Genomic DNA, 14,319 nt, shown 5'->3' on the forward strand with positions numbered 1-14,319 from the left:
TTAAAATTTTTCAAGGTAAAAAGTTGATGGAAGACAGTTGAAGGTCCCAAAATGCAATTCAAATGCATAAATAAATGGGGAAATATAAGAAATAAAAAAAATGAAATCACAAAATACAGAAAACTGCTAATTTACAGATTTTTATCAGTGTAGTAATTTAATTCCATACTAAGCAAGTCAATGTCTACCAGTTTCCAAAATATCTTCTTTTGTGTCCAGCAGAAAATAGGAGAAATTCATGAAGGTTTAAAAAGACTTAAAGCTTTGTAATATGAGACTAGACTTTCAATTTTGGCTGAATAATTCCTTTAAACGTTAGCAAATCTATATAAGAGTCTTAAAAACTGTGTATTTCAAAGATTTCCAGCAAAATACTTTGTCTATTTCTCCTGCACTTAAAATAATTGAATGTTTTCTTACCTACTCAGAAAAGCAGATTCAATATTTAGTCTATGAAGACACGCGCGGGCACGCACACACACGCACGCACACACACAGCTGATTCAAGGTCTCAGGATGCTTTTTGATTCTCACTGAGAACTTTCCTAAGAGAACATCGATGATGAAGAGCTCCCCCTACAGCATGAGCCGGAATACACACATGTCCTTCTTTAACATTGAAGAAAAAAAATGCTTTTCAACAGCTTATGCATAAATATCAGCACAATGCCATTAAAATATTTCCTTCTGATCTCTGTATATTCATCAATGATGTGTGCATGATGATGGACATTTTGAAGTATTTCACGTACTGCATGACTGAAGTCGTTTTTAAAAGAGTTAAAAGCAGCAATTCTGTTTTAAACGCACAGCTAGGGTCGAACACAGGATGAGTCGATACTTATTTATGATTTTAGAAAAAAATTAATAAAATCACTCAGACAATGAAGGCACAAGTCAGAGCATCAATATTTTATGTGAGCTTCTTTTGAATAACCCAATTATTAAATGTTATTTTATTGAGAGGCATCGTCTTTATGCAGTGACTCACACGAGAGGAAATTATCATTTCAAATGCATCACTGTTGAGCTTTTGTGTTCTTTTTGCAATATAAATCAAAAGTAGAAACATTCAAAACAGCACAGCAAGAGCATCAGGGCAAAAATTTTCACCGCTAAAAACTTTTAAAATAATATTGAATTATATATATATATATATATATATATATATATATATATATATATATATATATATATATATATATATATATATATATATATATATATATATATATAGAGTTGAAATCAGAATTATTAATTCCCCTTTGAATTTTTTTTTTCAATATTTCCCAAATTATGCTTAAATAAGCAAGAAAATTTTCACAGTATTTCCTATAATATTTTTTCTTCTGGAAAAAGTCTTATGTTTTATTTCCGCTTGAATAAAAAGGTTTTTTAATTTTTTAAAAAACTATTTTAAGGTCAAAATGATTAGCCCCTTTAAGCTTAATATTTTTTTGATAGTCTACAGCAGATGTTGCCAATCTCGGTCCCGGGGGGGCCGATGTCCCTGCAGAATTTAGCTTCAACTTGCCTCAACACACCTGCCTGGATGTTTCAAGTATACATAGGAAGACCTTGATTAGCTTGTTCAGGTGTGTTTATTTAGGGTCGGAGTTAAAATCTGCAGGACACCAGCCCTCCAGGAACAAGTTTGGTGACCCCATGGTCTACAGAACAAAACTATCGTTATACAATAACTTGCCTAATTATACCCTAACTTGCCTAGTTAACCTAATTAACCTAGTTAAGCCTATAAATGTCACTTTAATCTGTATAGAAGTGTCCTGAAAAATATCTTGGGAAATATTATTTACTGTCATCATGACAAAGGTAAAATAAATCAGTTATTAGAAATGAGTTATTAAAACTATTATGTTTAGAAATGTATAGGAAAAAATCTTCTCTCCACAAGAAACTGTCTGGAAAATTGTCGGTTTTAATGATATTAATATATTTGGGTTTGAGTAAAAAGGTCATTTTTATTTGTTTATTTTTTGCTGTAGTCTGATACCATATAATCCAAAATCTAATACAAACATTGTCATTTACATCTTAATTTTCTTCAGAAAATGACAATTGGTCAGAATAACTAATGTTTTTATTTGTTTTGGCAGAAAATCTGGAATATGGCAACAAATAATTCTTCTAAAGTTAAAATATTGGCATCATATAGTCTAAAATGAATGTAAACATTTATTTTATGCAAAACTATTAAAAATATTAATCAAAAATATTATCAATTAATTTGTTCATTCATTCACTTTTGTCTTAGTCCCTTTTTTTAATTAGGGGTCGCCGCAGCAGAATGAACCGCCAACTTATCCAGCATATGTTTTACACAATGAATGCCCTTCCAGCTGCAACGCAGCATTGAGAAACACTCATACACCACATTCAGACACATACACTATGGCCAATTTAGTTTATTCAATTCACTTATAGCACGTCTTTGGGCTGTGGGGGAAACCGGAGCACCTGGAGGAAACACACACCAACATGGGGAGAACATGCAAACTCCACACAGAAATGCCAACTGGCCCAGACGGGGCTCAAACTAGCGGCCTTCTTGCTGTGAAGTGACAGTGCTAACCACTGAGTCACCGTGTTGCCTTATTTTCAATTACTGTATATATGAAATATTAGTAGTCAGTACAGCAATTTACAGAATAGAATAATCATTTTTACACAAAACACAATTATAAATCATAATATATCATATTAAATAATATATAAAATTAAATATTCAAATACAAAACAAAAAAAATTAATATATAATTTGAATTATGAATTTATTTGAATTTTCAACATCAGAGTATTTACAGTATAACTTTAATTAAACCTAAACATTTTTTAATCTTAAATTACGTTTACATCAATATCTATTTATCCATCCATCCATCCATCCATCCATTCATTCATTCGTTTTCTTTTCGGCTTAGTCCCTTTATTAATCTGGGGTAGCCACAGCGGAATGAACCACTAACTTATCCAGCATATGTTTTACACAGAAATTTACACAGTTATCTAACATTAAGTTCCAACACCAGTAAAACTTGTAGGAGTACATTGCAATAATTCAACCCAAACAACAAAAACAGCCATTTCTGATCCTGATTGTCCAATATCTAACATCAGGCAAGACCCACAACACAATAAATCCATCAGTCTGACCACTTCATACATCAATATCTTCACGCATGAACTCTCGCCTCATCCAGGTGTTCACAGACTTTCCTTGTGTCAGTGAGCAAGTGATGCCGCATCTTCCCTTAACATGCATCAGTCAGAGAAGAGAGAACTAAGGTAGAAATAACTCACTGAATCTCAGTCTGAGCCTCTCTCCATGTCCCGGGTCTGTCGTGCAGGGATGTTTGTGATGAGTTTCTGCAGTCGCTCACAGTAAACGCGCATCTGTGCGCAGGATGAGGCACACGCACAGTAATCTGACCTTCTGAATACAGACTGAACCACCGAGACAGGGGGGGCGATGGGTCATACCAAATCAGTTAAGATGACACATATGCAGTGAATGAATGTTTCTTTCAACCAGCAGGTCAGTAGTTTTATATATATAATATTGTTGTCAGTTTAGATATTTAGACGAATGGAATCATTTGATGCCATATTAAAATACTCTTTTAGGAATAATAGTGCAGCTTCAAAACATGAGCATATTGTCATTTTAAATCTTTATTCTTTGTATCTATCCATTATGTTTCAAACATTTGGCATCAAGAACTTCAATCATGTAAAATATAATCAAATTTAGTATAACTCCAGAACAAGTCAGAATAATTATGTTATTTAGCAGGGTCTGCCCAAACTCGGTGTCCTGCATAGTTCCAACCGCAATTAGACACACCTGAACCAGCTAATAAAGCTCTTTCTGGGGCTGTTTTTCAATTTGCGAGTCCATTGTCTGCGTTCTTGTGGGGACCGATCTTGCCAAGTTACCTCAGAAGATAACTGTATGCCACTTTTGTAATTTAGATATTGAAACAATCGAACACTTGTTTTTCCAATGTATTGAGTTACAACGATTTTGGGACAAAGTATTAGTTTGGATATAACAGAAAATATCTATAAGACTTGCCTTCTCATAGGAAATTATTAAGTTTGGCCTAATACTTAAGGATAAAAGGATATCTTATATAAGAAATAATTTGTTGTCATCATTCAAACTATATTTATAAATGTAAATTATTCAGAAATCAGACTAGTGGTGTTTAAAGAAGAATTTACGATATATTTGAAAAAATTAAGAGAGATAAAAAGCCAAAAAGCAAGATATTTATAGTCATCATTGGAGGATTTTGGTTTCATTTTTTGAGAACTTAAACTCCCCTGCTACTTAATTTTATTTATCATTTATTTTTTTATTGTTAATGTTTGATATTTTTGTTTATTTAAAAATGTTGTATCATTACTGAAGATGGAAAGATCGTGAATGTACGTAAATTGATTGTTATTTCAGTCTTTGAGTAATTCTAAAAAGTATTAATGCCTTTCTGTTACTGTTCAAGCATTTTCAATAGCAATAAGAAAAAAAAAATGTAAATGTTAACTCGGAAGAACGAACTCGGGAGACCTCGAGAAAACAGAACGTGCCCTCTGAGAAATGTTGCGTTCTTCCACGCATTTTTACTGGAAACTTATTAAAACATTACAGCATTCATACAACGATTTATTGTTTTTCCCCTTTTCAATATATATACCAAGTTTGGACACCCCTGGTGTACAGCAATATTCTCCAACTTAATTCCTGGAGAGCCACGTGCTCTGCACAGTTTAGCTCCAACCCACACCTGCTTAACAGTAGTTTCTAATAGTCTTAAATGCCTTGATGAGTTGAATCAGGTAAATACAGTGAATTAAAAGTGATTTTATCCCAAATTTTGCTAAAATGGATTGATACCCACATAGCAAAAGATGTCTGGCCCAGCTCTGGTCCACACAATCAGATTTTGCTTGGCCCATATGCCGCAGTGAGTTAATGTACATGACTGGATAGCCCATATCTGGGCCAAATCTCAGCCAAGTTAATAACCCATAACTGGGCCAGATATGTTGGTGTGTCAAAACTGCAATGAAATTGATAAACACATGAAGCATTGCTCTTTAGGCCTGATATCAGTGTGTTTTTTCTTGAAGCAACCTGATTGGTAGAATTTTTTTCTTTATTTGAATATAATAAAAATGTATTTTAAATGTGGGTCAAGATAGGACCGCGTATTAATTATTAACATCTGGGCCAAATAAAATTTACTTCTGGCCCAAGTATTGTGTGCAGCCTTAAAGACGGCGCCACCTCTGTCAAACCAGTTTGGCCCACATGCTGTATGCCACAGCTGGATGAATGCCAGATTTATGCCAAATCTGGGCCAAAATTCTTTGCCACCTGGGTAGATGATTTCTGCGAGTTTTTCTGTAAAGGTATATGTCATTCAGTTTTGTAAAGGAATATGTCAATATGTGATTCCTGTCCAATCAAATTGCAAATAGAAAGTAAATTGCATCATACTTAACTAGCTTAAGACATGCAGCAAACTGTTTAGAACAGGGGTGGCCAACCCTGTTCCTGTAGAGCAGGGCCGGAGTGGGACTCCTTTTCAGCCCTGGAGTTTCAAGCCTCAGACCGGCCCACCTCAGTTCACGACTGACTATATTAAAATAAGGTCATTTCCAAATCAGTTTCTAATGACACTATCACGTCTTTTTTGAGAAAACAGCTGCTTTAGAACTTCAAATGTTCAACAACCCTAACAATCTTATATGTCTTAACAATAAAAATGAAAAAAAAAAAAAATTACTCAGACATGGATCGAACCCGGGTCTGCCGCGTCGTAAATTAACGTACAATCCACTGAACCACAACTGCTGTTTATAGTGTTATGACTCATCAATGTTGTATCATCATTAACTTGCAGGCTGCATCTTGCTCACTGAGCTGCGAGAAAAAAAGATAAAAAGAGTAGAGCTGCGGTAAAATAATGAATAAAAAGACTGTGGTCAAGTAAATAAATAAATAAATTTAAAAAGTGTGACTGCTGAGAGCAACAGATTCTGGAGCTAGGGACACCGGCCCTCGCGGCCAAAAAACGGACCGGCCCCACCGGGAATTCTCCCGGTCCTCCCGATTAGCCAATCCGGGCCTGCTGGAGAGCCACCTTCCTGCAGATTTCAGTTGCAACCCATATCAAACACACCTGCCTGTAATTATCACGTGGTGTTCAGGTCCTAATTAATTGGTTAAGGTGTGTTTAATATGGGTTGGAACTGAAATCTGCAGGAAGGTGGCTCTTCAGGAACAGGGTTGGCCACCCCTGGTTTAGAAGCATTAAAAGTGTCCAAGATACTTTAAACTACTTTTACTAGAGTATGATTTTCCAGTACTCTTTCCACCACTCAGTATGAATATCATAAGTCTTTTCTGCAAGAATGTTTCAAATTAAATAAATGATTCCTTCGGAAAAAAATAAACATTGGGAGAATCTAAATCAGCGGTATCCAAACCCGGTCCTGGAGGGTTGGTGTCCTGCTGAGTTTAGCTCCAACTTGCTTCAACACACCTGCCAGGAAGTTTCTAGTATATCTAGTATAAGCTTAATTAGCTGGTTCAGGTGTGTCCGATTAGGGTTGTAGCTAATTGGCCCTCCAGGACCGAGTTTGGACACCCCTGATCTAAATGGACACATAATAACCAAATAATGTAAGTCCATATTTCATAAATTCATGCACATAAATAAAAACAAAACAAAAGGTTTTAGCATTTACAGTGTGCAGAATGTGTAGAAACAACACTATCTCATGGCAATTCGTAACTTTTTGATTTAGTGGCTAATTTGTTTGAATTCGTACGATTTCGTTTGTACAATCTAGTACGATTTGCTTATCCCCCAATGAGGGTTGAGTTTAGGGGCGGCGTTTGGTGCCACGTCTCCTTTTTAAAATTGTACATTTTCATACAACTGAACTCATGCGAATTCCTACGAATTAGCCACTAAACTGACAAAATAAAAAAATACAACAAGTAAATACGATCTTACAATCTAGTACGATTTGCTCATCCCCCAATGATGGTTGGGTTATGGGGTGGGGTTGGGCGCCATGCCTCCTTTTTAAAATCGTAAATTTTTGTACAACTGGACTAGTACGAATTCCCACGAATTCGCAACCAAACTAACAAAATGTAAAATACGTGCATTTTCTCATGAGATCAGGCTGGTAGAAAAATTAAAAAGGTTCAATTAAGTTTTTTAGCGCTCACATTAACAACAAGTTACTGATTAGAACCACATGGGCATACCAATAACCACTTGACATGACCACATATCACTATACTGACTAAACAGATCCTTTCAGAATTACTAAAGGCGCCAACACACTGTACACATACCAAGTCAAAACAGTCTGCTGAAAGACCTGCGCGCTTACGATACTGTAGTGTCCTTAAAAACCCCTTAAATTCTGTTCATCATTTACCTACAGTATATTAGTATATATTAAAAATGAATTAATCTTTATATGCTGCAAACTGCGGTTTTCATGGAGATGAATAGAGCTAGTCAACATGACTTGTTTCAAGGTTTTTTTCCCTTTATGCTTTTCCTGACATGAATCTGGCTTTTAGAGATGTTATACAAATTGTTTTAAGGCTGTAATTGAATCGGTTCTGGCACTATTCAATACATTCACTGTTCAGAGCTGAGATCGAAGAGAAGATGAAACCGCATTAAACTGATCTGTTTCTATAACTGAATGCCAGATCTCAATGTTGTCTTATCAAGGTCAGCATTCTTACAGTATGCAGTTGGTACTGAAAGATGCATCATAAAAGATGCTGTGTTTACAAGATTGGAACATTATTATTAAATTATTAAATCTCAAATTGATTAATTACATTAAAACTTTTTTAAACATTTTTTTAAATTAGCAACTTTTCAAAAACTCTTATTTTTAAAGGTGCTGTATGTACATTTGTGATGCTTCTAAAGCATAAAAATACCATAATATGTTTGCAGATATTTAAGAAACATGAAAAGTGAACGTTTTTGTTTGAAAAACAATGCTGAAGTCAGATATTCTGCTTTAATAAATGCCTGTTACGTGCCGAAACGCTGTCTTTGTTTTGGTTTTTTAACCCGCCCACTGCCACTTTAGCCAATTATTTTTCAGCAGCCTAGATTGCCTTGCTAGAAAACAGCAGATTTCATTCATTCATTCAAAAAGATTCTGAAAGCATGCGCCCGTGACCGAAATGCGATCTCCGGTAGACAGTAGCAGACTCCAAAATGAGACGCAGATTCAGAGTTCCACATGAGGTTATTAATTAGCAAATGATATAAGTTTTATGAGCATACCCATTAGGTGAGCAGAGATGTTTGATGAGATTTGCAGTAGTAAGCAATTTGGCTGTTTAAACCAGATGAAACACGACAAATTAAAATACAGCTGTATAGAAACACAGAATTTGCACTAACTCACGAAATGGTAAGGGTTATAATCCAATAAACTTTTTTAACATTATTAAATGTAGATGCTGAATCACTCATATGTGTTGGTTTGCACTGAATCACAGTTCTTAAGTTCAATGTCAAATGGTTTATTTTATTTTCAAGATCTGAGGTGAACTATCTGCTGCTGCTTTCAATGTTGTGGCAATAAATGTCATGGAAAATGGCATTCAAACTCACATTATTAGCATTTTACTCTGAAAAACGCACATGAGGTGATCATTGTCAGTTCATCCTGTTGTTCACCTGTGAGAAATAGATCACGTTTCTAAGAAATCAATTCGAGTTGTTGGTTAGAACAAAAACTCATTTTAATATGGAAAATACACCTTCTATTGGGTATCTCTGCTTTTATTTAGAGCACAATTTAACTCAGCTGTTACGCTCGAGAGTCGCTCCTGTTGGTCGTCAATCTGGCAACCTACTCCTGCATTTTTTTTGATCCAGGAATGCAATACCTAGTTCAACCACTAGTTTTCAAACTTACATACTGCACCTTCAGTCCAATATAAAACAAACAAAAGCTTTAACAATTCAGGTATATACAACACAACTAAATTAGACCGTTCCCAGCCATTTAGAACTTTCAATTTACAAAGGCCTATCTGAAAAAAAAACAACAACAATGAACCACGGAGGAGTTTTGAAATGTTATTTAAAAAATATTTGAATACAATGATATTAATCAAAGTATGCAAACTAATATACAAAATTTGATTGTTGCAGTTAACAAATTAATGAGAACATTCACACTGCCTATTGCAATGTACTGCAATATGAAATCAATTACATTCTGTTTATTCTAAATGTTTTCCAGATGTCGTTTTCTTGTCCTCAGCTGCTGAAGTCAAAAGTGTGGGTCTCCCAGCAGAAATGAAGTCCTGTTACCATATTGATGGATGACGAGTGTCCGCTGCGAGAGCTGGAAATCAATGGGCACTGGTGGAGACTTGAGGCCTGTGACGGATGCCTCTGATGCCTTCCCATGAACACCCTGGTGGGCTTTCATAAATAAGTCAGAGAGTCAGTGGGGAGACGGAGAGAGAGATTTGAACTGGTGATGAATTGTGTTTGCATCATCTACACACATACACATCCATACACAAGCGCGCAGATACACACATGCATGCACACACACACTCTCTACATCTACAGTACATGATATCTGAATACACAAGTGCTTGTTTTGGAAAAATATATACTTTTTGACAATACTGTATAGGTAATATGAAGGCGGGTCAAAAAGGTAAACTAGACAGTAAACTGCTCGTATGTAAGGTCAATAAGCTGTAATAAAAATTGTAGTATACTTTAAGTCTTACTATAGTAAACTGTATTGTAGTATGTTGTACGAGAGAGAAGTTTTAAAGCAAGTGTCATGCATGTGTTAAAGGGGAGCTATTTTGTTACCTTTTAGTCTCTGATGTCACTAGTGTATGTGAAGTTTCAGCTCAAAATACCACACAAATAATTTTTTCTAACTCTTTGAAACTTGCTACTTTTAGGCTCTGATGCAAATTGTGGCATTTTGGTAACTGTCAGTTTAAATTAAAATGAGATTGTGCTTCCAGTAATTTTTTCAAAAGTGGGTGAAGCTTCTCACTCAGGGCTGTCTATATGCTAATGAAGAAGGGATTGTCAATAATGGGCGGGGCTTTCCCCCTCTGATGACATGCATAAAGGAAGAATGTCAACCATGTTTCTACACTGATTATATGAAGTGTGATTATGAAAGATAAAACTAATAAATGTTTACCATTAGAGGATGCCCATCCGACAAGCGAATCCAGCAAATAGTGCAAAAGAAGACATTAAAATGCTGTATTTAAACTAGAGGTCTAGCTTAGTTTAAGCCGCGGGACCCGACCAGATTTTGTGCGGCGCGGGAATAAATTTCCGAATAAAGCGTGGGAGCGGTTGGTAACTGGTTTAAATTTGGATGGGAGCAGGCGGTCTAACAATATCGCTCCCGACCCCAAGCAGGCGAGCACGTGTATGTATGTGTGTGAATGAGAATTAGAGAATTAGTCCCCAAACTTTGGGACTTTATACTGCTCAGTAACCGCCGTCTTTTGGATGAGATGTTAAACCGAGGTCCTGACTCTCTGTGGTCATTAAAAATCCCAGGATGTCCTTTGAAAAAAAGAGTATTGGGGCTTCACCCCATCCTGGCCAAATTTGCCCACTGGCCTCTGTCCATCATGGCCTCCTAACCCTCCCCAAATCATAACTGGCTTCATAGCTCTGTCTCCACTCCATCAATCAGCTGGTGTGCGCTCTGGCGCAAAATGGTTGCCATTGCGTCATCCAGATGAATGCTGCTCACTGGTGATGAATAAGGAGATTCCCCCCATTGAGTGTAAAGCGCTTTGAGTGCCCAGAAAAGCGCTATATAAATGTTAAGAATTATTATTATTATTATCATTAATAATGTTTTAAATATGATATTGTAATGGACCTCCCCTTTAAAGAAAATTTGATGAAATAATATATATTTTAATATTCCCACATTTCTAAAAACAACACTCCATACAAATGTTTGTTGGGGTATTCTTTTGGTTTTGGTTCATAGAATGAACAGAGCAACATACAGCAGTAGTGGCACAGTAATAGAGAAGTAATGAGGTCACAGGTGTATTTTCCAGAGTAATTTACTCCACCACCACCAATCAGTAGAACCACAACTATGTTTTATAACAGAATTTATTAAAATTGGCTTTTTAAAAGACACTTTAAGTGCACTCTGAATACAGAAAACCTTATAGTAATATGTGTACAGCTACCAAGGCTGGTAACAAAACTCCAAGCTCTTTATCTTCTTTTATCTACACATGCTGATGTCTAAGAGGTCATCATTATCTGAATGAAAGACTGACAGCAGAACAGCAGGATTGAGACGCAGCCGCAGGAGCTGATGACCTTCAGCACAGACCATCAGATGTTTCTTCCACATGTCGGTCAGATACAGAAGCAGACACACGAGCCACATATTAGGGAAGAAAGCAAGAAAAGTCGCTATTTGCATCAGAAAGGGCAACATATTCACAAATGTCAGCATCCTCATGAATGTGATAATAGTTTGCTAAGAGAAACTGTACATTTCCTGGAGATTGCTAGCACTGAAGTTGTTTTGTATGCTTTATTTCCAGCAATTTTCACATTGTTTATGTGTTCCCTGAAGCAGATAAAACACTTCAGTCCCCGTGAGGTGAATTTTGATGAGCCATTCTCACCTACAGAGACGTGTGACATCTATTATCAAAATGAACAGGTGTGTGTTTGCAGGTGAACTACCATGAATGCGGCACAAATGGTTATTTAAACGCTTTCCAGAAAGAGAGCAAATTGATGGCACTTTCTGGATGGCACTTTCTGGACCTAAAATTGATATGGCAATTTTAGGTCATTTTAAATGAGGAAAATTCATGTAATATGACTACATTTAAAAAAAATAAATAAAAAATCTTGTCAATTTAAAATGAAACATTAAAAAAAATATGACATTCATTGATTGATCAGGAGTTTGCCTGAAATGAAAACATTTTAATTATTTTTTCACTCATTCATTTTCTTTTCAGCTTAGTCCCTTTATTAATCAGGGGTCGCCACAGCGGAATGAACCACCAACCTATCCAGCATATGTTTTACGCAGCAGATGCCCTTCCAGCCACAATCCAACACTGGGAAACATCCATACACACTCTTTCACACACCTGTGGTCTGATGGAACTAAGATTGAACTGTTTGGCCATAATGACCAGTGTTACATTTGGGGGACAAAGGGGAAAGCTTACAAGCCTAGGAACACCATCCCAACTGTGAAGTATGGAGGCGGCAGTATCATGTTGTGAGGCTGTTTTGCTGCAGGAGGGACTGGTCCACTTCACAGCATAGATGGCATCATGAAGAAAGAACATTATGTATAAATACTGAAGCAACTTCTCAAGACATCAGCCAGGAAATTAAAACTTGGCAACAAATGGGTCTTCTAAACAGACCATGACCCTAAGCATACTGCCAAATTAGTTAAAATGTGCTTAAAGGACAACAGATTGAATGTTTTGGAATGGCCATCACAAAGCCCTGAGCTCAATCCTATAGAAAATTTGTGGGCAGGGTTGAAAATGCTGGTGCGAGCAAGACAGCCTACAAATCTGACTGAGTAACACCAATTCTGTCAAGAGTAACGGGCCAAAACTCCATCAAACTATTGTGAGAAGCTTATGGAAGCATACCAAAAACATTTGACCAAAGTTATACAGTTTAAAAGCAAAGCTAAAAAAATACTAAGGAAATGTATGTAAACTTTTGACTGTCTAGAAATTGATAAAAAATCTCAAAAAACAATTCTCTCATTATTGTGGCATTTAGCAAGTGTAAATCATTTAGGCACTCCTAATGGAACTAAAATAGTAAACCTTTAGTATGATTTACCATCAGACATTTTTAAGACATTTTAAGACATTTCAGACATTTTGTTTCTTTTTTTTAGAGTGTATGTAAACTTCTGGTTTCAACTGTGTATGTTGCGATGCCTGTGTGGTTTATGCTATGTTGGTAAGACAAGTATACCTTTAAAAATGCGTATTTCTGAACATTCATGCTCCACATTGATTTGACATCATGATCCTAGAAGTCCGATTGTGCAGCATTTTTCTGTTTTGAGACATTGTCTTCACTCTACAACACATAGGGATTAAAGTTGTTAAGTACATGTGGGGGGCAGGGGTATGGTGGGGATCTGTTTCCCTCTAGATACGTCATCTCCAAGAGCTTTAAATAAGAGTTTGATATTCATCCTTTTCTTTAATGTTTAATTAGTTGTTTGGATAAAGGCTTTTTGGCTATATTTTGTTGCATTTACACGCTTTGTGTTAGATTTTTTAATTTAATAAATTGGTATTTTTGGAGCTTTGGTGTTGCTGCCTTTTTGGATATATTTTTGCAGATAAACTCATCCCAGTAGATCATGTGAGCACTTGATCATTAGATCATTAGATTTATGAGGTATTCCGCTCATACACTCTCAGAAATAAAGGTACAAAATCTGTCACTGGATCCTTTAAGACACATACTGTACACCAAAAATGTACAAATGTGTACCTCATAGTAATTTAAAGGTATAATAGTGAACCTTAAAGGAAACCCTACAGGTACTAATGTCCACTTGTACAGTACAAAAGTGTGACTTTTAAAAAGGTACCGCCTCAGTGACAGATTTTGTTCCTTGGTTTCTGAGTGTGTATCAGTTGTCTGTCTGTACAAACTGTGTAAATGTACAGCTAAATTCTTCTGAAGACAGAAAAGCCAGAAAACAATTCTATACAAGAATAACCGACACAGATCTTGCACTGATGATTTCACATCTTGGGAATCTCATGCAGCATTTGTGGAGTTCAGTCGGTGAATGATTCAGATCACATCTGATAAACAAATTAAAGTACGAATGATGTAGCGCTTTGCAGTTTTTCATTACAGATCATTCAAACAGAGTATTTGAGAGTCAATATTGAGCAGAAAAGCACCCAAGCCGTTGGATAGACATGTTGAGTGTAGAATTAATATTGTCAGGAAATCAGGTGGGTGAGATATGAGCACCTGCCGTTTGCTTTGAGCGCCCAGCAGAGGCCAGCGATGCCCATCAAAGATAAAAGTCCCACACCGCCGATACGGTTTCCTGTGAAGCTGGCATATCTGATGAGCAGATAGCACAAAATGGGAAATGGGTTTTCATGAGCGCTTATGTTATCTCAATTACAGCTACATCTCACGCGGCTGCTGGAAAACATGTGCTGAAATTCAA

General features: G+C 36.2%; 1 protein-coding gene and 1 long non-coding RNA gene across 5 annotated transcripts in view; one reads left to right on the plus strand and one right to left on the minus strand.

Annotated features, from left to right (window-relative positions):
• The window catches only part of oxr1a (oxidation resistance 1a), a 310,698-nt gene extending 307,271 nt beyond the window's left edge, over positions 1-3,427 (minus strand). The window contains exon 1 of one of the 2 annotated variants that reach the window (XM_087286150.1): positions 3,322-3,427. The gene's annotated coding sequence lies outside the window, so the exon portion shown is untranslated. 2 annotated transcript variants of the gene reach the window in all.
• LOC141378310 (uncharacterized) lies at positions 3,289-13,430 on the plus strand. 3 transcript variants are annotated; one of them, XR_015512011.1, is made up of 5 exons: positions 3,289-3,556; positions 9,334-9,573; positions 11,363-11,566; positions 11,666-11,787; positions 12,095-13,425. It is a non-coding gene; the product is annotated as an uncharacterized LOC141378310 (long non-coding RNA). The 3 variants fall into 3 exon arrangements; XR_015512010.1 differs by having other exon boundaries at positions 11,701-11,787; XR_015512009.1 differs by lacking the exon at positions 11,363-11,566 and having other exon boundaries at positions 3,508-3,556; positions 11,701-11,787; positions 12,095-13,430.
• Positions 13,431-14,319: the final 889 nt, after the last annotated feature.

The sequence above is a fragment of the Danio rerio genome, chromosome 16 (assembly GCF_052040795.2).
Source record: "Danio rerio strain M-AB ecotype USA chromosome 16, GRCz13ab, whole genome shotgun sequence".
Taxonomy (NCBI): domain Eukaryota; kingdom Metazoa; phylum Chordata; class Actinopteri; order Cypriniformes; family Danionidae; genus Danio; species Danio rerio.